This window comes from Andrena cerasifolii, chromosome 1 (genome assembly GCF_050908995.1).
Source record: "Andrena cerasifolii isolate SP2316 chromosome 1, iyAndCera1_principal, whole genome shotgun sequence".
Classification (NCBI taxonomy): domain Eukaryota; kingdom Metazoa; phylum Arthropoda; class Insecta; order Hymenoptera; family Andrenidae; genus Andrena; species Andrena cerasifolii.
The window spans coordinates 25039141-25061190 of record NC_135118.1 but is presented as its reverse complement, the minus strand read 5'-3'; the positions used below and the strand labels follow the sequence as shown (position 1 = coordinate 25061190).

The 22050-nt window shown below is 42.0% G+C and overlaps 1 protein-coding gene across 9 annotated transcripts in view; it reads right to left on the bottom strand.

The window, feature by feature from the left end:
- The window catches only part of LOC143371577 (rho guanine nucleotide exchange factor 10), a 77391-nt gene that overhangs the window by 15824 nt on the left and 39517 nt on the right, over positions 1-22050 (bottom strand). The window contains exon 1 of one of the 9 annotated variants that reach the window (XM_076816943.1): positions 12600-12786. The exons of 7 other annotated variants lie outside the window; for them this stretch is intronic. The gene's annotated coding sequence lies outside the window, so the exon portion shown is untranslated. Of the gene's footprint in view, positions 1-12358; positions 12580-12599; positions 12787-22050 lie in introns of those variants that run through there. One more of the 9 variants, XM_076816935.1, reaches the window with a different exon arrangement.

The window sequence follows — 22050 nt, the reverse complement described above, 5'->3', positions numbered from 1 at the left end:
GTAAGAAACGATTTTTTTTTCTGCGGAAAAACAGTCTGAGGGGGTGAAAATCAGCCCCGAAATTTTCAGCGATTTTTCGTTTTTCGAGTATAACTTTGTAACGGTGCGAGGTAGAAGAAAACCGTAGATGGACAAAATGTTCAGCGTTTGATGCCGTATAACGTGCTGCAAAAGAAATGTTTGTACGTCCAACAATTTTTGAATAACTCTCGATAGAGTCAAGTGGCAGATACTGAATTCTCTAGCGACAGTTTTTATCTTTATGCATTTATTTCGATGGAAGTCGTGCCCCTCTCCGCTTTTCATTCATATGTTCGCATCTTAAGGGGGGAGCCTGGTGTAACTAAATGAAAATCGAGGCATTTTTCGGGAATTTTTTTTAAAGAAAGTATTTGATAGATCTTTCTGAAACTTTCAGGATATTGTATTAACAGGTTAAGGTATATAACAAAAAAAAATTATTAAAAAAGAGCGGCAAATAACAAAGTTATGCCCAGTCCGTTGGCGACGCAATTATTGGACTGCGGGCAACGTAGCGTCTTTTGGTTTCATCTGAAACCAAAAATCGAACAATTTTCTTTTAGTTTATGAGTGTACGCACAGAATGAAGAAATTTGAAACTTAAAAGATGCAAAATGAACAAATGGCGGCCTCTTGAATAAAAAGTTCACTGTTTCCAACGAAATTTTGCCTTAAATGTCTAAAAAAAAGTTATTTATTTAAACAATATCATTATACCAATAACTTAGCTCTGTGAAGAAAATGTTCACAAATATCCGTGCACAAGGCCAAGTCGATTGGTTGAATATTTTTTGAGTTACATTGCCCGCAAAGTGTGAAACTGTCGTTTCGAGAAAAACACATTTCAAGTTTTGTGGTAGCCTGGCTCTCCGTAGCAAAATCGGCTATATCCGCTTTAATTTTTCGAATTTCGTCTTGCGGCTTTGGGAACATATTGTCGTGATGTTCAACTATTGATTTATGCAAAAAAAAGAAAATCGATTTCTTCGATCCGCTACACCAGGCTCCCCCCTTAAAGCACAGCAGGAACAATTTATACATTTGCGGTAACAACTAGCCCCTGTCGACACATTTTACAATTTCAGAGACTATTCTGCTTACACATATATTGAAGCGATAAACACTATTACACCATGTTCTTAAATGTCATTTGATCCATACGAACGAATCAATCGATAATATCGACGTTGAATAATCGAAATAGACCAAAAAATGATGATAGAAAAATATTTACTTATCTGGTGCGCGACTAGAATCTGGTTCTTGCTTACACACCCACACGAATCGCTGTCGCGGACGCTATTACAATGGGCGACAGAGTGGCGTGATCAACTCACGCGGAAAAAATAATTTAAAGTACAACGCTCTTTTCATTTTGAAGATAGCACCGTCGGAACAACTTACCCCCGGAACTTTTAACCCCGATCTTCCCCACTTAATAAATCTTCATTTTTAATAAAAAAAAAGAGTAAGGATTTTTGAGTTTTCTTTACAAATTTCCTAGGTGTTTGTTCCATATTACGACCCACTTTTTCGAAGGCCGATTTTCACTCTTTTCAGTTCTTTTATTATAATTGCAAAACAATTGGATTTTTTTACATTTGACTATGTAAATATGATTATGCATTAGTTCCTTCATCCCCTCATGTGAGTTTTATTGAAAAAAAAACAAATTCCCTTACTTTTGACAAGCTTTTGAAATCAGATGTTCCAATTACTTAAAATTACACAATTTAATTTACTTCCATTTTGTAATAAATTAATTTAGTTTTCGACGAATGACTGATTGATTTTTTTCTCGATTTTATTACCCATGGAAACAAGCTGTAGGCCCTAGCAAGTATGGGCGCCAGTAGCGTTTAAAATTAATTGGCAGAATCGAGAAGTACATTGGAATCTCGGAACTGGAATAATATTAAACTGTTATACCCGCAGACGCATCTCAGAAGCATTGTTTGAAGCTACTCTTTGTCACGGCCAGCTTTGGAACGTTGCAGCGACGTGCAAAGCGAGGAAACAGAGGTCGGGCCCGTGTCGAATCTATCTGAGAGCGGCGTAAACACGCGCGAAAAATGTTCACGTGTCGTTTATAAATGTGGGAAAGAAGCGTGCGAGCGGCGTTAAACAGATAGCCACCCTGGATGTTAACACCCGAGTAACTTGAGCGCGGCACGCACGCCGGAAGGCCTAATAAAACTGACTACGCGTGGAACCTACCACTTCCGCACAGGGGACCGCCAGCATCACGATCACGTCGTTGATTGCGAGAGAAAGGATCGTCCTAAGTTCAAGTTCAAAGGACAACGATATTTCGAAGGAAGCCCTGCCCCGCAGTTCTCCCGAGCAACCACTGAGGGGGTTCGGAAAGAAGGGAGGTTCCCGAAAATTGACAAATTTTTATGGAAATGTTTCCCCTGTTTTTTTTTTAACAGTTCCCCGGAATAGAATTGAAGCACTTGGGAAAGAAGGGTAGTTCTTTCTCTGAACGCTGAAAATTCCTACTGCAATTATTTGCTCTGCTTTTGCTTTATCTACGTATTCTATGAAAATCTACTGGATCCAAAGCTCTCGCGCGCAAAATTAAAGGAATTCGGAAAGAAGGGAAATTTTATCAGAAGGGGTTTCTGAGAAATTAAAATATTTTACTCCCAAGTTTTGCTGTATTTTTGCTTCATCTATGTTTACTAGATCCAAAGCTATCGCGCGCAAAATTAAAGGAATTCGGAAAGAAGGGAAATTTTATCAGAAGGGGTTTCTGAGAAATTAAAAATTTGTACTCCCAAGTTTTGCTGTATTTTTGCTTCAGCTATGTTTACTAGATCCAAAGCTCTCGCGCGCAAAATTAAAGGAATTCGGAAAGAAGGGAAATTTTATCAGAAGGGGTTTCTGAGAAATTAAAAATTTGTACTCCCAAGTTTTGCTGTATTTTTGCTTCAGCTATGTTTACTAGATCCAAAGCTCTCGCGCGAAAAATTGAAGGAATTGGAAAAAAGAAAGGAATCTTTTTAAAAAAGGGAAAATTTTTACTGCAAAGGTTTCCCCTCCTGTTTCTGTTCCATCTGTGTCTGGTAGTTCCATAGCTCTCGCGAATGGAATTGGAAAGGTTGCGAAGGAAGGAAAGTTCCCTGAACACTGAAAATTCCTACTGCAAAGGTTCCCCCTTATTTGGTAAGCGAATTGCAGAGTTAGTGGACATAAGTGAATCTGAAACCGAACGATTCTTTGCAGAAGAAACTTAAAATCTGAAGTCTGAATGCAGAGTCCACAATTCATTGAAACCACATTAATGGCTTTTTATATAATTTCGTGGCAACTATTTTTATCATAATAGGCTCAAGAGGAATCTATCGACGACTCGAATAGCTGCATTGCTAACAATAAGAGCAATTGCCCCAGAAACGAAAGAGTTGGGGTACAATTTGGGCCTCCTGCTACGAATTCGATAAAGAGAGAATGATCTTCGTACAGTAGGTGCCATAAAGTTCAAAGTACCTCTTTGAATAACTGCCAGCCGCTGGAAGGAAAAGAGAACTACCCAGAGGATCCAGGAACACATCATTATAGACATCGCGAGAAAGAAATCTGGCAGAAGACACACGCAACACGATCACGCTGAGATTGATCGTTGGAAAGTGGCTACAATACTATAGGTACACATATATTATGCAAATGCAACAGTTGCCAATGAGGATGTTGCAGCTTTAACGTTTAACCGCCGACATGCGGTCGGAAATTAAGGTTTAAAGTTCTGCGGCCATTCTGCTACCTCGCCTGATCGAAATTACTGCAAACTCGAATAGACACGATGCAGATGCTACAAACTGCGACCCAACGTCTTCCATATTTGCTGGAACGTTCTGCGCCGCGTGGGTCACCAATGACCCAGCACGTTTCTGGGGAGTGAAACTTTTTTCAGGCGAAGGTAAAATCTATTTGTGGTTTGAAATGGAAATCAACATTGAAGAAGGGACATTAGAAACCTATTATTAATTTTGCGAATTATTAATTTTCCCAAGTGCTAAATTTTCCAAAAATTATTTTTCCCAAATGTTAATTTCCCTAAATATTATTTTTCGCGGATATTAAATTTCCCCAAATACTGATTTTCACAAATATTAATTTCCACAAATATTAATTTCCACAAATATTAATTTTCCTAAATACTGATTGTCACAAATATTAATTTTCCCAAATATTAATTTTTCCATATATAAATTTTCCCAAAGATTAATTTTCCCAGATATTAATTTTCCCAAATATTAAGTTCCTTAAATATTATCTTTCCCGGATATTAAATTTCCCCAAATATTAATTTTCCCAAATATTAATTTTCTCAAATAATTATTTTCTTATATATTAATTTTCTCAAATATTAATTTCCCCAAATATAAAATTTTTCAGATATTAATTTCCCCAAATATCAAATTTTTCAGATATTAATTTCCCCAAATATCAATTTTTCCATATATTAAATTCCTTAAATATTATTTTTCCCGGATATTAAACTTCCCCAAATATTAATTTTCCCAAATATGAAGTTCCCCAAAAAAAATTTTTCCAGATATTAATTTCCCCAAATATTAAATTTCCCAATTATTACTTTTTTTCATAATTTTCCGTAGTCCCTGCGAAAGTCTGCATTTCCACAGTGGCACGAAACGTGTCAAGCCGCGTTTTCACACCACAGGAATATCTAATTGACTGCTAGACGTTTGTTACGTGTGAACGATCCGCAGATTGGCGAGAGAAACGCGATATATCGCGTTCGTCACGACGGCTCGTGCTCGCCGCGTAGGAAAATATACAAGCGAAACTGGGAGGCGCAGCTCCGCCGATACGTGGCATTGGAGGCGGTCAATTTCGCGCGCGTCTTCCAGCCCCGATAATTTAACAACCGCGCTGCAGTCCGCTTTAACGGTGTTAGGCTATTTACGGTGTAAATGATTCGATGCGAACGGTCTTCGTTATGCAATACCGTAAATCAGTGTCGATTCCGTTTACACGTTGGATTTGTATACCGTTGCAATGAGATCGTTCTTGAACCGCCTGCTTTACTTATAACGGAACATTCGCAATCAGAAAATTATGATTTTAATAAAACTTCAAGGAGAAGGATTTCTTTTCTGTGGAAATTCACTCTGCAGAGGTGAAATCAAACCTTAAAGCTCAAAGTTATCGGATTCATTTATTCGTTTTTTTTTAAATATAACTTTAGTTTTCTTTCTTTAACACGATAGTGCTTAAAAAAGCTGAGCAATCCTTGTGTTTCAAATTTTGTTCTATCTAGCACCATTACAAAGTTTGCTTCCGCAGGAAAATGTTACTTTCCTGCTGCAATGTAATGTTGATTGGAGGCTGGTTAAAAAATGTTCGTAATGCGTGATCACAGGAAGTTTCAGAGGTCGAAGTCAAATGCTTTCTCGTATTGTGAAGGCAACAAGGCAATAAGGAAGTCGTGATCATGAGTTATCCTTGAACATTATTTATTTGGTGTTAGAGTAGCCCAAGGTAGTGGATGTGGGGCAGAGAAAGGAGGAGGTAAATTGTGATAAGGTGGTATGATTAAGAAAGGCAGATGAGGGGTTGAAGGGAGAGATTGCGAAGGTAGATTGAGAGGGGTTGTATGAAGGAGAAGCTGAAGAGAACGACGAGAATGTGAAGGGGGTACGAGTGTTTTGCATGGGAGGTCAAAGTCATCTGATTGAAATTAACACTTTGAGTGGCGCAACATTTGGTTAACGAAAATTCACATTTCTGTATTTTCTATTAAACCAATTCTACATCACATATAATTAAAAATAGTCCAAGCGAGGTGAGGCTCATTTTTCACTCAGTAACACGTTCATGTAAATCTAGCACAAAATATAAAAATTAAAATTTTGATCACTGAGGTAGCAAAGTGCAAAACTTTAATCTCCGTTTGTACTCAAAGTAAAACATTGAGGGTGAAACATATAAAAGTAAATTTTTTAACCTTCTTTTACAAGATTTAAAATTTGCTTGTATATTTTAATATCCCTATCTTATACTATAGCCTAAATAATTAAATTCACATTAATTATTTTTTACAGAATAATACACAATGTCATAATTATTATTATTATTATAAACGGGAAAAACCCATAGTTTACAGAAAGTATTATATAGGGTAAAGGTACCAGTAGTTGACCATGTATCAGTAGTTGACAACTTTTCAGAAAAACGTGAAAAATAAAGTTTTTAGAAGTGGTGAACTGTGGGTATTAGGGAGCCGCGGCGCGCTGTTGAAAAGAGATAGTTGCACTTCTAAAAACCTTATTTTTCACGTTTTTCTGAAAAGTTGTCTACTGGTACCTTTATCCTAATACTTTTCTATTTTATTACACATGGGGGGGGGGCGATCGCCCCTACCACCCTCCTCTGGATCCGCTCCTCTTTGTAATGCCTTCCAAAAAATATGACGTGAAAACACGTGAAAAGAAACCCTCGGCGTGTTTTCACGCCGACGCCACGCAAAGTGTTAATATCAAAGCATTTCGGTTCACAAACGTGTACACATTGATCCCCACTTCGAAAAGTATGTTGACACCCAACAAACGCTAACGCAAAAAGCTTGAATCGAACGGTATGCAACGGCATTGTAAAGCCTTTGGAAGAAGCTCCACGCTATCGACCCCATTACACACAGACGCAACTTCTCCTCGTCATTTATCTCTCCCTGGAAAGCAGTACGACCAACGAGCGAAAGATACTCGCCAGATATCTTTTTTTACCGTGAAATGGGGCTCGATAAACTTGCACTGCATTCAGTTTCATTCCGTAGCGTCCGCGGCGAAAAGTTAGGTTACGAACCATTCTGAACCGCCACGAAACGCATTAGGGCCGCTCGGCGTGCAACAGCGCTCCTGTGAATCTCTTTCACCGGTATCCCTGGAACCTTGGATCTGTATCTTAATGGAATTAGCCACTGGACATTCGTCACGTTGCGCCGTGCGGATTACATAATGCACCGCGCGCATAATCTTTCCGAGCGTGTGTGCACCGCTTCGCGAAACGTCTGAAGCTTTCAGCCTGGCATGAATATTGCAAGAGATCGAACTCGATTTCCCAGCGAGAACGATTGGCACTTCACCGTGCCCTAGGGAATTCGAGGTAGAAACTGCGCAGTGTCATGTTCAAGGCTATCTTACGCCATCTCGTTAGCTTTTCCGACGATCCACACTCGTTTTCGCAGTTATGTACGATCGTAGTGTTACGAGGAAAATGAGTCTGCTTTTTTACACGCTCGATAAGATCGTCCTCGAACTAATCTGCGTATGGTAACGGAACGCGTGAGGCACATTCTTCGATGTGTTCGAGAAACGTCCCTTGACATTTACCAGAAGGTTACCGAAATGTTTTTGCTCGCGGACGGACCATGGTTACCGGTCAGTGACGAGATTTCAGAAGGCGATGGTTATCGACGGTTATGATCGCGAAGCGAACAACAGCGTTGCGTCATGCTCCCGTATACGGAGCCAGCGAGGATGGGGTAAAGCAGTGTCACCGTTGCTCGCTACTTCCGATGGGCGCTTTTGTGCCTTAGCTTTTTCGTAGTACGTGAGGCACTCGCAGGGCGTTGCATCTCGAAGTCACCTCGAAACGGTTGGAGAAGACGAAGAATTGTGTATGAACGTAAACAGAGATTACTAACCCCAGAAGCGAAGGAAAGCCTTATCGAAGTTTCTGTTCGCGCAGCTGCATCCTCCGCACACTTTTTACTACTTCCAAGGAATAAAGGGACCTCTATTTCAAAAGCACGCCGCGAGCGAAAAAATTTTCGAAGGCTACGAGCATTCCATCCATCATTGCGGTGGACTTACTTAATTAACTGATGGCGATCTACGAATCGAAGTGGTTCTTTCAATCCGCCGTAAGTGAAATCGAGTATCTGCGAGAACGAATACGCGACAAATGAATCCAGATTACGAAAAGAAAAACGAATCGCCCAGCTAGGCTCGGTGAACGAAAGCTTTTTCAAGGCTGAAAAAACATTCTGGGCAAAAAGGACGCGATCTTCTCGCCGTAGCCTTTCTTCTCGCGAACCGGAAGCGGCCAGCAGCGACACACAACGCATTCAGAATGCTCGCCCGACACGTCAGTCCGACCTCGAGGCTGGATCGCGCGCATGCTTACAGAACTCGAGTATCTCGGCTCGGAAATGAGCGACCAAAACAGTAAACAGAGATCCCCCAGTGCTTCCCGGAACTTCGTAGCATGTGAATTTTATAAAACATCAGTTTTTAGAGTCCATTCCGCTTGGAATCCCAGGAGCAGTTAATTAAGAAGAAAAAAAATATTCCTCGTTCTCGTTTCAATGAAACTCTCTCGCGGTAATTGCCGTATATGTAAATCTCCGAATTCGTCGAGGCTCGGTTTCGCAATTTCTCGCGATTTCTCGTTTTCCTTGGGCTCTCCTTGGCTCCTACGCATCTTCTCTCTCTCTCTCTCTCCGGAGATTGAAACGTCGTCGGTGATAATTCATGTTTGCGAACCCTCGGGAGAGACCGACGATAAGATCGCCGCGAGGCGACGCAAGCGTCGCGCGGTTTATCGGTGCCGCCCGGGTAAGCGTTTATCGGGGGGGAGGGGGGGGAGGGGGGCGCTCGAGCTGAGGGCGGGAGAGGAACAATGGATCCGATGCTCTTTGAACGGGGCTTCGAAGAATGAAAAACGACGAGTCGTAGATCCGGCGACTTAAAAGGATAAATCATCGGCCGCCACCACTATTGGCAGACTTGGCGGTCATTACTGTCTTCGGAGATAAACACGACCGGTCGGGACACCCCTTTCTGCTCCTTCTCGCGCGGCCCGCTCGCGCGCAGGAAGTCGATTATCGCGCCACCATGCATCGCGCCCGGGCGATCAAGAAAATCATGTCCAATAATGCGCGCGCCTACCGCCGGGGTGTCTTTAAAACGTGCTTAATCTTGTTTACGACCGCCGATAAATTTCCCCGCGCGGCTAGGGACATTTTATATATTACGCGGCCGCAGCGAAAAGAGATATAATCATTGTTAATAATTCACGAACACGACGAGGAGGCCATTAAGGCATAAAGTAACGAGACGGACGGTAACAGGAATCTACATACACCCTATAAATTCGCCGCACAGTGTACGAGAGTTCTAATGGTCCTGTAAGTATTAAATTGTTTGTCAGGAAAGTATTGCGAAACTTGTTAAACTCGTTTTGCTGGAGAGCATCGATAGGTTGTAACATACTGTCGTTATATTAGTATCTTTTTAGCCGTTCCTCGGACGTCGATGGAGGCCTGTGGTTTCTTTGGCACCGACGAGATTAGCGTTGTGCGGAGTTAGATGATTAAGTTGAAAAGTACAAGTTTGGTTTTTTGGAGGTGGATACCAGGAATCGTATGGTAAGAAAGAAGTGCTTTATATTCTAATCCCTATAGTTACGTCGAAATAACCCTTTCATCATTTTCTATACCCTCTTGACGCTCGTAAACAGCCAAGTGTTCGATAACATTCAATTAACGAGAACTACGGGGGCAAAGGATGATTCGTTTTCTCGATTCAGCGAGCACTCGAGTTATTCCCGTTCTTTTTCTCCCGGCGCGCGGTGTCGTAACGCGGACTTTCACGAAGGGAAATGTTTGGAAACGTATCGTCGTCCACCCACGCGCACCAGTCACGCACGAATGAACGGGGAAGAGTACAAACGTATCTCCACCAGGCGCGTGTATGCAAACGAGGACCACGTGCTCCTTTACGACGAAAAAATATTTACGATCTTTTCTTTCTTTCGCCTCCAACGTAGCCGGGGATTCCTGTAAATCGCAACGACAAAGGGGACTGGCGAAAGAGCGAATCCATATACCCACCGCTTATTCACCGAGCGCGGAGCAAAGTGCTCTCGAGGCAACGTTTGAAGGTCCCGGAGACTCTATAAAAGAGCAGCGAATGTCACTCGACAGTGTACAGGGATAAAGAATATCGCTCTAACTACGACAAATTTAGTTTTTAAGTCTGGAAAGGTCTACGCTTATGCCAACGACCGGCAGGAGTAAATGGGTCAGTTTAGACCCACGCACCACTTTTTTTTTATTTCTTTATCGATTAGGAACGTGACTCTTTTCTTACATCAAAATGAATATCTTGAGCTCTGAAGACCGGTTTTTAATACAAATTAGAAATATTGAGGACATGGGTCAAAATTGACCCCAGGTCCGACGTTAGAGGGTTTGTTTGTTTTATTTATATTTATATGTTTATTCCTGTTTCTATTTTTATTTTTATGTATAGTTCTGTGCTTATTTATATTTATATGTTTATTCCTGTTTTTATTTTTATTTTTATGTTTAGTTCTGTTTTTATTTTTATTTTTATGTTTAGTTCTGTTTTTTTTTATTTTTATGTTTAGTTCTGTATTTATTTTTATGTTTAGTTCTGTTTTTATTTTTATTTTTATGTTTAGTTCTGTTTTTTTTTATTTTTATGTTTAGTCCTGTATTTATTTTTATGTTTAGTTCTGTATTTATTTTTATGTTTAGTTCTGTTCTTATTTATATTTATATGTTTATTCCTGTTTTCATTTTTATTTTTATGTTTAGTTTTGTTTCTATTTTTATTTTTATGTTTAGTTCTGCTTTTTTTTATTTTTATGTTTAGTTCTGTTTTTATTTTTATTTTCATGTTTAGTTCTGTTTTTTTTTATTTTTATGTTTAGTTCTGTATTTATTTTTATGTTTAGTTCTGTATTTATTTTTATGTTTAATTCCGTTTTTATTTTTGTTTTTAGACTTGTCAGCTTTGGTTTCAGTGATGTTTTTCTTTTGGCCGTGACTGTAAGGTCAATTTGCACTACAATAATGCGTAGTAAAGACATAAAAAAAATGTATTGCATGGTGCAGGGTGTTCCACTTGCACATGATTGGCATTCGATTCGCGAACACTTCCACAACATTTTGTGAGTACCTATGGTTTAAGACAGAGCTCATAGGATGGATTTGCTCTAACACCATATCCGCGAAATATCGTAGAAGTGTTCGCGAAAGAAATTGGCATTTTGAGCGATACTTTCGACTAAGTGTACCTATGTGAAAACTTCGACTAAAATAACCGATTCCCAGGCAGAGTCTACAGCAAACAGTTATTCGTTGAAAAAGGGGGAAATATTGTATGTGGGTGGTCCAGCGTTTGCCTGTTCCCTATCGATTTTGCTGGTTCCGAGCCGGTGAGCTCTACTCCACGGAATTGAGATCGAATAAATATAACTGTTCGATTTAACATGACACACGCGAAGAACACCATTCCTCCCTCTCCTATCGAGCTACCCACTCGTCCCCTTTTCACGAGCAAATACACGGGGAAACGACAACTTCCAATTGTGTCCACAATTCCAAGTCGTTGGAGCGCAAACTTTGTAAAACGGGTCAAGAGAGGCTATCATAATGAAATACACGTCCCTTTCATTTGGGACAAGTAATTTTTTGTATGCACAGGGTGGTACATAATTGACAGTGAAATTGGCAAAAGAGTCATTCTTCATAAAACAGTGAAGTTTTCAGGTAAAATCTGTGAAAAAAAGGTTTACGTAATGAACCTTCGTTGTTGGAGATATACACGTACGTTAAATCTTTTATCAACCATATGTCGCTATGTGTTTAGAAATAACGTCAGTGTTAGGTCACCGCGAATTTGATTTAGGGGTAGTTTATGCAGGGGCCTAAGATACTTCAATTTTAGTTAAAATTTAGTGATGCAAAAATTGTAGAAAATAATGCACCGGTCGCTTCACACAGAACAGAGTTCTACAACTCCAATTACTCCACACCCTTACTAGCATATTTTTTAAATTTATGCTACTGACAATATTCATAAGCACAAATTAATTTTCCTCAATAAATAAAGCAAAGGATTGTAAAAATCCTATTCCGAAATTTTAGTTACATTTCCATACCAAATAACTTCCTTCCAGAACCGTCAATAACGAACCACCCTGTATAAATCAACCCCTTAATTTGACAACCAATTGAGAAGGAGGAGTGGAGGCAGTGTAACCCCAAAGTTATCCCATCTTAACCAATACTTTGGTTCACCTTCAGAATTAATAGAATCTTTTTTCTATTCCCTGCCGCAATAGCGTAAACTGCAACACAAGCGCTCCGAGAGCCCCTCCCCAGGAAAAATCATTCACGCGAATTCGTCCGAAGCACGGAGTACGACTAATCAGATTCAGCGCAACTAATTCAAGAGACACACGCAAGAAGAGTGTCCCGTGCACGCCCACTCCGGCGTACCTTCGAAGCCACTGATTCAAACGTTCCGTTCTACACCATAAATCTGCTTGTACTGACCAGTTGAGCGACGCTGCGTATCACATCGAGGATCTCGAAACTGTTCGTCGAACTGATCACAACACAGACTTCGTCGTTTCCTCCTTTTATCCCAAAACGGGGGCTGCTTCCTTTCCAATGTTTATACACCACGTGACCAGTGGCCGACACACCGCGAATTTCCGTGGGGAATGTTTCGAAGGTAAGGGGAAACGTGAGATGCGAGGCCCTGGATGCACTGGAACACCAACGACACACTTACGATTCGCAACGGCTGTCACCGCACCTGTTGGTCCGCTACCCCGGATCGAGTGGATCCCGGCGCCGAATGTAAACACGGCCGATTCGTGGAAAGTAGGGGAACAGGCGACCGTTCGGTCGGAGCACACGATCGATACTATCCGTCCGGGAGCGCGTCGCTCATTCTCCGTTCCCGTCGACCCACGCGTCCTCTCCCGCGGAAGGGAGACAGAGGAGCGAGTGACCGAGCTTGTCTCGCGCGATGCACGCGATAGTACTCCGGCGCATGCGTGTCGCGCGGTACACTGTATATAAGTTTACGAACGGCCGGCTGCTGCCGCGTACATACACCTCGACCGCAGCAACAGGGTGGAAATGGATCTTTAACGAACCCTCCCACAAGCTGACGTGGGGGAAAGAGAGGGCTCTCTAATCAGTTTAACACTTTACGTCGGCCCTCCTGTTGCATCGAGTTCTGCGTGTTATTTTGGTTAATCTTTAGCACGTTGGAGTTAAGCTACGACGGTCCTTTGAAAACTTCAGTTAGTGGCCGTAGCGGAGTGTTTTGCAGAGCAGGACGGGAACTTTAACTAGATCGAGCTCGTGGCGTTGCGGTAGCAATAGACGGAGTGTAGAGATTTGAAAGGGGGCTAGTGTTGATTAATAATGGAAAGAAATATTCTTAATAGGGGGAGTTGCTTTAAAGCTGGATGGCACCTAATATATGACATTAGCTATATATGTGAGATTTGAATCGCTACCGAGCCGTTATTCCGCGTAAACGGTAGAGGGAGTGGAGAAAACAGGAATTAGGTTTTGACACGTTCCAGTTGCGTGTCCATAGCTGAGGAGATTGATTTAATATTATTTCTTTCTTCTTACTTGAGAACACTCTTAAGCGTCCGGCACTAGGGGAACTACTCTCCTCCTCTGTTGGGCCCCGAAGTTTTCAAATGACTCATGTAAGATTGTCGATAGAGATACCTACTTATGTGTAGATGATGATGTGTAGATGATTATCTTCGGATCTCGAGGTTCTTGTTTATATTCGGTGGCTTTTATGCTTGATAGAGGGAGACGCGATATAGCGGTCAATCACGTGGTTCTATGACTTCGCGATAGAGTGACTCACCGGTGACCCACGCCAAGCTGGACGCATTAGATCCATTGAATCAGTTATCAAGAATGTGTAAAATATTAATGGAGAGGAAAAGTGGAACTGTGTAGGATCTGAGATGTCGCGATACTGGTTAACATGGTCGGTTTCTCGTGGTCGAAATTAATGATTAGAGTAACATGGGTCACTTTTAGATCATGGTAACTATCGGGCGCTACCTATGAGTCACTCGCGATAGTGCGAATTTAATATTAGTGTGCGCCATCCCTGGGCCACTACACAGAAAGCTGTTTCTGGTAACCGTGGGTCACGTTAGTAAGTCAATAACATGATTCATTACAAAATCGTAGGTCACGTACAAATTTTCAACGTTGGAGCGTGTGTCACTTTAACAATTTCCCACGAAAGAACGTGGATCACCCAACAAATTTATCCAAACGAAACGTGGGTCACCAAAACAATTTCTCGCTAGGGGATTTAGGTCACCCTGCAAATTTTTTCAAACGAAACGTGGATCACTCTAGCGTTTCCCACGAACATGCTTGTGTCACGCGTAAGATTTCCCTCATAAGAGCGTGGGTCACAAAAAAATTTCTCGCTAGGGGATTTAGGTCACTCTGCAAATTTTTTCAAACGAAACGTGGATCACTCTAGCGTTTCCCATGAACATGCTTGTGTGACGCGTAAGATTTCCCTCGTAAAAGCGTGGGTCACAAAAAAATTTCTCGCTAGGGAATTTAGGTCACTCTGCAAATTTTTTCAAACGAAACGTGGATCACTCTAGCATTTCCCATGAACATGCTTCTGTCACGCGTAAGATTTCCCTCGTAAGAGCGTGGGTCACAAAAAAATTTGTCACGAGAAGATTTAGGTCACTCTGCAAATTTTTTCAAACGAAACGTGGATCACACCAGCGTTTCCCATGAACATGCTTGTGTCACGCGTAAGATTTCCCTCGTAACAACGTGGGTCACAAAAAAATTTGTCACGAGGAGATTTAGGTCACCCTGCAAATTTTTTCAAACGAAACGTGGATCACTCTAGCGTTTCCCTTGAACATACTTGTGTCACGCGTAAGATTTCCCACATAAGAGCGTGGGTCACAAAAAAATTTCTCGCTAGGGGATTTAGGTCACTCTGCAAATTTTTTCAAACGAAACGTGGATCACTCTAGCGTTTCCCATGAACATGCTTGTGTCACGCGTAAAATCTCCCTCTTAAGAGCGTGGGTCACAAAAAAATTTCTCGCTAGGGGATTTAGGTCACTCTGCAAATTTTTTCAAACGAAACGTGGATCACTCAAGCGTTTCCCATGAACATGCTTGTGTGACGCGTAAGATTTCCCTCGTAAGAGCGTGGGTCACAAAAAAATTTCTCGCTAGGGGATTTAGGTCACCCTGCAAATTTTTTCAAACGAAACGTGGATCACTCTAGCGTTTCCCATGAACATGCTTGCGTCACGCGTAAGATTTCCCTCGTAACAACGTGGGTCACAAAAAAATTTGTCACGAGGAGATTTAGGTCACCCTGCAAATTTTTTCAAACGAAACGTGGGTCACTCTAGCGTTTCCCATGAACATGCTTGTGTCACGCGTAAGATCTCCCTCATAAGAGCGTGGGTCACAAAAAAATTTCTCGCTAGGGAATTTAGGTCACTCTGCAAATTTTTTCAAACGAAACGTGGGTTACCGCAGTCGTGAGCCCCCGCGAGTAAAAATTGGCCACTTCTAGGTCAACATCGTGATCTACCATAAGATGACCTAAAATTCTTAGCTAACCTTAAATATCGTTCAACTTTCTAACTAGATTTATCCTTGAAGTATTTAACAGTTAATTGAACAGTTGCCTTTTAATTCCTAAAATGGGGCACCGCATGAAATGCGTTGCGCGGCGTAAAGCGATCTGCAGTATCAAAGTTACGAAATCGTGGCTATCAGTATCCTGCCTATATTTATCTTTACGCGTGTGCAGGGCAGGATACGTATTCGCGTAGATTGGCGCAGGTCCGCCGGTGTGAGTAATTTACCCGAGTTACTTGTTAATGGCACATCGGGGTAGTGTGGTCCCTGCGAGGTTTTATCACTTGTACACCAAGCCTATTTGTTAATCCTACGCGTCGGCGGTTACACACTGGGCGAAACGCACGCGAACGATCCCCTGAAGCGTTCCTTTGCACATATTTAATCTCCAGTCGCACAATTCAAGCGAATGGAATTTAGGTAATAAAAGCGTCGCGAACTTTCTCGCGAGAGTAGTTTAAAGCGCAAAGAAGAATATCAATTCACTTAGATCGGAATATCTATTTTCGTATTTTTGAGAAAATACAAGATGAATCGAATATGTATATTTATCGCCGTTGAGTCCACAAAGGACTGCTAAGACAGTCGCGGGGAACTATTTAAAACGACATTACGCATTGCATATCCACGCGCGAATTTTCAGCAGAAACATATTTTCCCCGCGAGCTTCGAATTTGCCGTGGCGCAACGAGTCGCTTGAAATCTTCTCTCGCCACTCGAACCTCTCCCCTTATCGCTTGCGATAAGAGGAGCGGCAGGTGCAATCGGCCAGCGTTGCTTCGTCTTTCGCTGGATCCTCGGTAAACAAAGGCTTCTAAACAAACGCAAAGCATCGCCTACAGGTGCAACGATAAGTTCCTTTTACTAGCAATCCTGCTCCTACAAACGGTGCGTAACAGCTTCTGCTTTAATTTCTCTGACTTTCCTGGTGACTAGAAAATCCGTTCAGCTGTTTAGTTATGTTGTTTGGAGTGTACACAAGTTCTAATAATTTATTTTATAACTAACAATAAGTTAGTCTCTTTCATGCTTCATATTATAAAAGCTAGCAGAATACTGTTCACATTCTCTTACTGTACAACCGCCTCATTTGATTCCGGCCGCTATACAGAAAATACACGGCATAAAGTGGCCCACTTCACACGGTTGCCATTCGTTCCGCGAATACTTGTACAATATATAGCGAATGTGATCTAAACTCTAGGGGAGACCGGGGATAGTTGACTGACGAGGTTATTTGACTAATTCCCTTTAATTGTTGTATTATGTTGTAATTTATGCTGCGATTCGCGATATTGAAGCATACGAATGACAAGCTTGCTATTTAACGTGTCTTTGGGACAAAAACTTGCGTGTTCTATCAGTGATAATGAAATATCTAAAAAGGTCGGCGTGAAGTAAATATTTTTGTTTCGACTATTTATGAATTTTTCTCCACTAAGTATTGCTTGATGTTTTTTTCATGAATATTTTGTGGAGAAATGATACATCCACTATAATTTAGGGTGTTTTATTTTATCCGGTGCGTGGAGGTTTTGTACGTACGACCCTTAACATGTTGACTTTTATCCTCAAGATGCAGTCGAGGCAAAGAGTTTAGCTGCTCAAATCCAATTCTTTCACCACAAATCCCTCCAAACTTATAACTACCAGTTTTACACCCTATCCTCCCTTCAAACTCTCAGGCCTACCAAATAGATCATAACAAAACAAGTAGAAAATAATTACAGTATCTAACACCATGATACTTAATGAAAAAAATTACAGTGTGAAGGAGTGAAAAAATAAATAAATAAATTTGTTGGTCGTAGGATATATATGTACGCCTTTCGTATACTATATTAATGGAACTGTGACAGCGTATATATACGCCTTTCGCAGGCAAAGGGTTAAAACTGAAAAGTAAATGTCAAGTCAACTAACCCCACAGGGGGTTGTTTACTTATTCGTCTTACTACTCTAAATATAATAAAAACTAGGACCTAGACTCAATTAAAACATTTTTAAAAATTAAGCCTGTATACCTAACGAAATTTGTAAACTTTTGGTGTGCAACAAGTCAACAAAATACCAATGGTCTATTTATAAAAATTAGAAATGTTCAAAATTAGTTAACTAGTCCCGGTCTCCCCTACAGAAAACTTATATCAGTATTCCCAATTTTTTTTAGTCGCGATCCCCTTTTATAATGCTCAAATAACCTGCGACAGCGCTCGCCGTATAAGATTAGGTAAATTTAATAAGGTAAAGAAAACAGATTAAAAATAGGTATTACAGAATATAATTCTATCTCAAGGGGGGACCTGAAACTGAAGCCACTAACAAAATACAAAGTTAGGGATTTTTTATAGCAACCTTTATTTTGCTAGAATTTTTTTTGTTGAATTTGTACAAAATGGCTTCCCCGAGGACTGCAAAAAACTGGCCCACACTCCCGGGAATGACTGGATCATCTGAGAAGGAAATACAAAAAAGATATATAAACTGGAATATATTATCTACCACCTAGCGTAGGATTTTTTTGACATTTGCAAATTGTTAAGTAAAAAATTAGTCAATTCTTGAAACTGCCATAATTTCCAAAAATAATTCGAATTTTGAGAAAATCTTACGCTAGGTGGAAGATAATATATTCTATTTTATATCTTTTTTATGCATTTCCTTCTGAGATGATCCAGTCAATCTCGGAAGTGTGGACCAGTTTTTTTGCAGTCCTCCGGAAAGCCATTTTGTCCGCCGCAGTTTTGTACAATTTTTCGTGGGAAAAATTTTTTTCTAGCAAAATAAACTTTGCTTCACAACTATATAAAATATCCAAGCCGCATATAATCCCTAACTTTGTCTTTTCTTAGTGGTTGGGTTTCCCCTGTTACATATAAAATAAATAAATGCTAAAGATCGCCGTCTAAAAGTAACCGCGGTGACCCCTCAGAAGACACCTCGCAACCCACAGGTTGAGAATCACTGACATATCCCACCTGGATCACATTCCCCAAATATCGCGCAAGTACTCGCAAAACGAGCGCCAAGCGCGCGAAGTAGGCCCACTTCCCGCCATCCGCTTGCGTTAGATCGCCCAGAATCGAACGAGCCAACTATACATCTGATCGATCACCGGTTAGACCTCAAATTACACCCTGCTCTGCGAAGACCCATATTTTCTGCCTAATGAGTTGCATTTCCCAAGTAATTAACGCGCCTCCATTGCGAACCTACCCGTCATTAGCATCGTTCGTAACCTACCGCGCGTCAATGAAGCGCGTGCGCGGCGCATTCTGCACGTAACCGTGCGCGTACGGCATACCGAACAGATGCCTGCGTACTGTACCGCGAAACCTGCACAGGACAATTCGAGCCAGTCGAACCAGTTACCCGCTCGCCCTGCCCCCCCCCCCCCACCCGACCGTCCCGCGCATTGAACGCCTACGTAAACGCGGTTCGCCTACGAAGCCGCGTATTGTTCCCTTTCATCGAAAATAGAAGCGGTAACGCGCATCCCCTTGACTGCGCTCCCTTCGGCGCAGGTCCGCACGCGGTTTAAATGGGAACGGGCACACCGAACGGATAAGGCGTACACGCCACGCAGGTGCAATGCGGCAATGCACAACAAAACGGCAGGTACACGACACCGCCGTTCTCACACCGATGTAAGGCCGCTGCAATTCCCGAGTCGCATCCCACACGACGCTGTGAACTTTCTCGTTCGCCCGGGCGTATTCGGTATAGCACACCACCGGTCGCGAGTCTCGCACGCATGCGCGATCTTTCGGAGTCTCTTGTCAATCGGCGTCGCATAGCGCCACGCCGGGGTGGGCATTTTTATTAGTCAATGGATTTTATCGCGTAAAATATAAAGGAAGATTATCGTAAGGTTTTGTAACGGGTAATGTACACAGGAGGAACGATTAAGCGCTAAGGCGAGGTTCGGCGTGAGGCTGTTATTAAACCTAACCTCAATATGATCATTTTCAAAATTGACGAACCATGGAGCGAGCCAAGGCGGGGAGGGCGGAAAGCGCGATTAATTACGAGGACAATTCGATTAACCAGAGGATACGCGACACTGTCCTTGCCTTCCGGAAGACTCTTGTAAACCGTATTGCGTCACAGGTGTGTACGCGCGTTGAATTGCGTTTGTGTCTATGTACACGCGTCCAATTAACCACTACGCGCGTCGTTTATCGCTGTAGGCTCTAGCGCGGCGTCTAATTGTTCCGTATTTCCGATGTAATCGCCTGACCCATATCTTCTTTCATACAAAAAGGGGCCTTCCTAGATTGCCAATAATAAAGGACCTTCCGTTCCTCCTTGCGATCGATCGTTGAATACAAATTTAGGTTCATTCGTGGCTGAGAACTACTCTGCTTCGATTAAGACTTCGATATTGACGCAACGCGGGGTGTAGAAGAGGAAACAGCGAGAAAAACACGTCGACGTGCGAGCGACGAAAAAGGAAGCGGTGTTTCGCGTGTACGCGACGCGGGCATTAATTTTAGGGCGCGTCAATTAGCTAAAAGCAACTGTATGTCAGTAGCGGAGTGTGGGCCTGATATAAGTCTGGCAACAGCGCGCCACTTGAATGCTCATTGTGAGCACGTAGAGCGCGCCGCGCCGCTGGGATCCGTGTGAGCCGCTCACGGAGAGGCCAGCTTTTTACAGTGACACACGTGCTCCCCACTAACTTTATTTCTGACGACAGAGTCCGCGATTCGAGGAGTCATCGGCACGGGAATACTTCCTTTTTCGCCAGCGGGGAGCCGAATTTACTGCGGCATACGCGCGGCCCCGCTTATCCCTGGCCCCCTAGCTCGTTTCGTCTTTAAACACGCATAACTGAGATTAGCGACGACTGTTTTCGACCCCGAGACGCGCGCTGCTCCGCCAACCACCAACACCGATTTCCAATGGAAGCGCGTTTTCGCGCAGGTCCCGACACGGTTGGATCGCGAACGCCGGGCCCAGAGTTACATAATCGACCGACGACCTCGATCGATGTAAACAAAGATTCGAGAAATCATCGGAGCGTAATTAGAACTATGAGCAACGATCTTATTGGTTCTAATGGTCTGCTGCGAAACTAGATGATATGTAAAAACTGGAGTATCGATGGTAGGTACTAAAGCGGAGTTTGTGTATTTAATGCAGTAAGCCAATCTAGTTTTTACTCGGGGTCAAGCTGATCCTACCTTACCGGTCGAGGGCCAGCAGAGGTGCACGACAAACCGTACACCATAGCGAAAGAAAGAATTGGAACTAGCGATGAAGCGCAGCTCGGAAGAACATTGGCCGAGACACGGTCAGAAGTAAACACGCGTGCAGAGGCAATGAACTTTGTTTAATGATATATCTGTGGGAGAGAGGAAAAGTAAAGCGAAACAGGTTTCAGGAAAGCCGAGGCAGCTCGCATCCTGCAGAACAACACACAGGTCGGATCGAATTACGTATATCTGCCTTGCCATTATCGCTACGAATTGCCTTTTACGGTCGCAGACACGCGATCCTTGTCACGGTCAGTGTCCCATTTTTTTTCTCTCGTCCCGCGTATTTCGTACGCTCGCGTGACGACCACCGCGCATCGGCCAGATTTCTTCGCTGCTCTGGGCCCGGCTACGTAACAGGGGGAGGGGGGGGCACGCTTCGACAGATCTATGTATATATTCCGAGCGCTAAGACAGTGGAACGATGACGCGAGGCTAGCCATCCAGATCTAGAGACGCGGTACCGTCTCGACGCCAAGTACTTGAAAGACACCCTGTATATGTCGACTGTGTCGCTACTGCTTATCATTTACTCGTCGCAGAGCTATTCCAACCTAACCTGACACTTATTTCATTAATATCTCATCACGCCTGCAATATTTCCTACATTTAATGGTATTTTTCTTATGTAAACCGCATATAAGCTTTCGAATAAGACCAAATTAAAAAAAATCGGTCCACACATGACAGAGATGTCGTATTATCATGTCATGGATCTGTCAGAAACGGTCAGATTTTTCTTACGATTCTGATTTTTCTTCTCCAGTCAAACTTTTCGTCAATATAATACGTATACGTGTTACACGCACACCTTCAGCCAACAGAAACTAACACATGTTTCGTTCGTCACTTGCTATCTCCACTATGAAATCTACTCCAAATTTTGACAGCTTACCGTCAAGTTATAACCAAGTTATAAACGTGTTTTTACAAATATGTATCGTTGTACCATTGAATTGCAACCAACATGTTTGAATATCATCAAACTGTTTTTTATTTGTAACTAAACTGAGGATTTTATGTACATATAGATAATCGAAGCGTAAAATGATGCTGTGACTGGATTTATCCTTAATTCTGTCCCGTGATAATTTGTAAGTTATAATATTAAAAATTATTTGAAGTCATTCCCTATGCAAATTATTTTTGTAAAAAGAAGTGAGCTCCCCATAAAAAACTTAAAAAAAAGTAAAAAAAACGCCAAGTACATACATAAAACAGTCAAGGACGAAGAAGAGTATTATCAAATAAATCCCAAAAAATAGAAGATAATAATAAATATAATATTAAAAATGATTG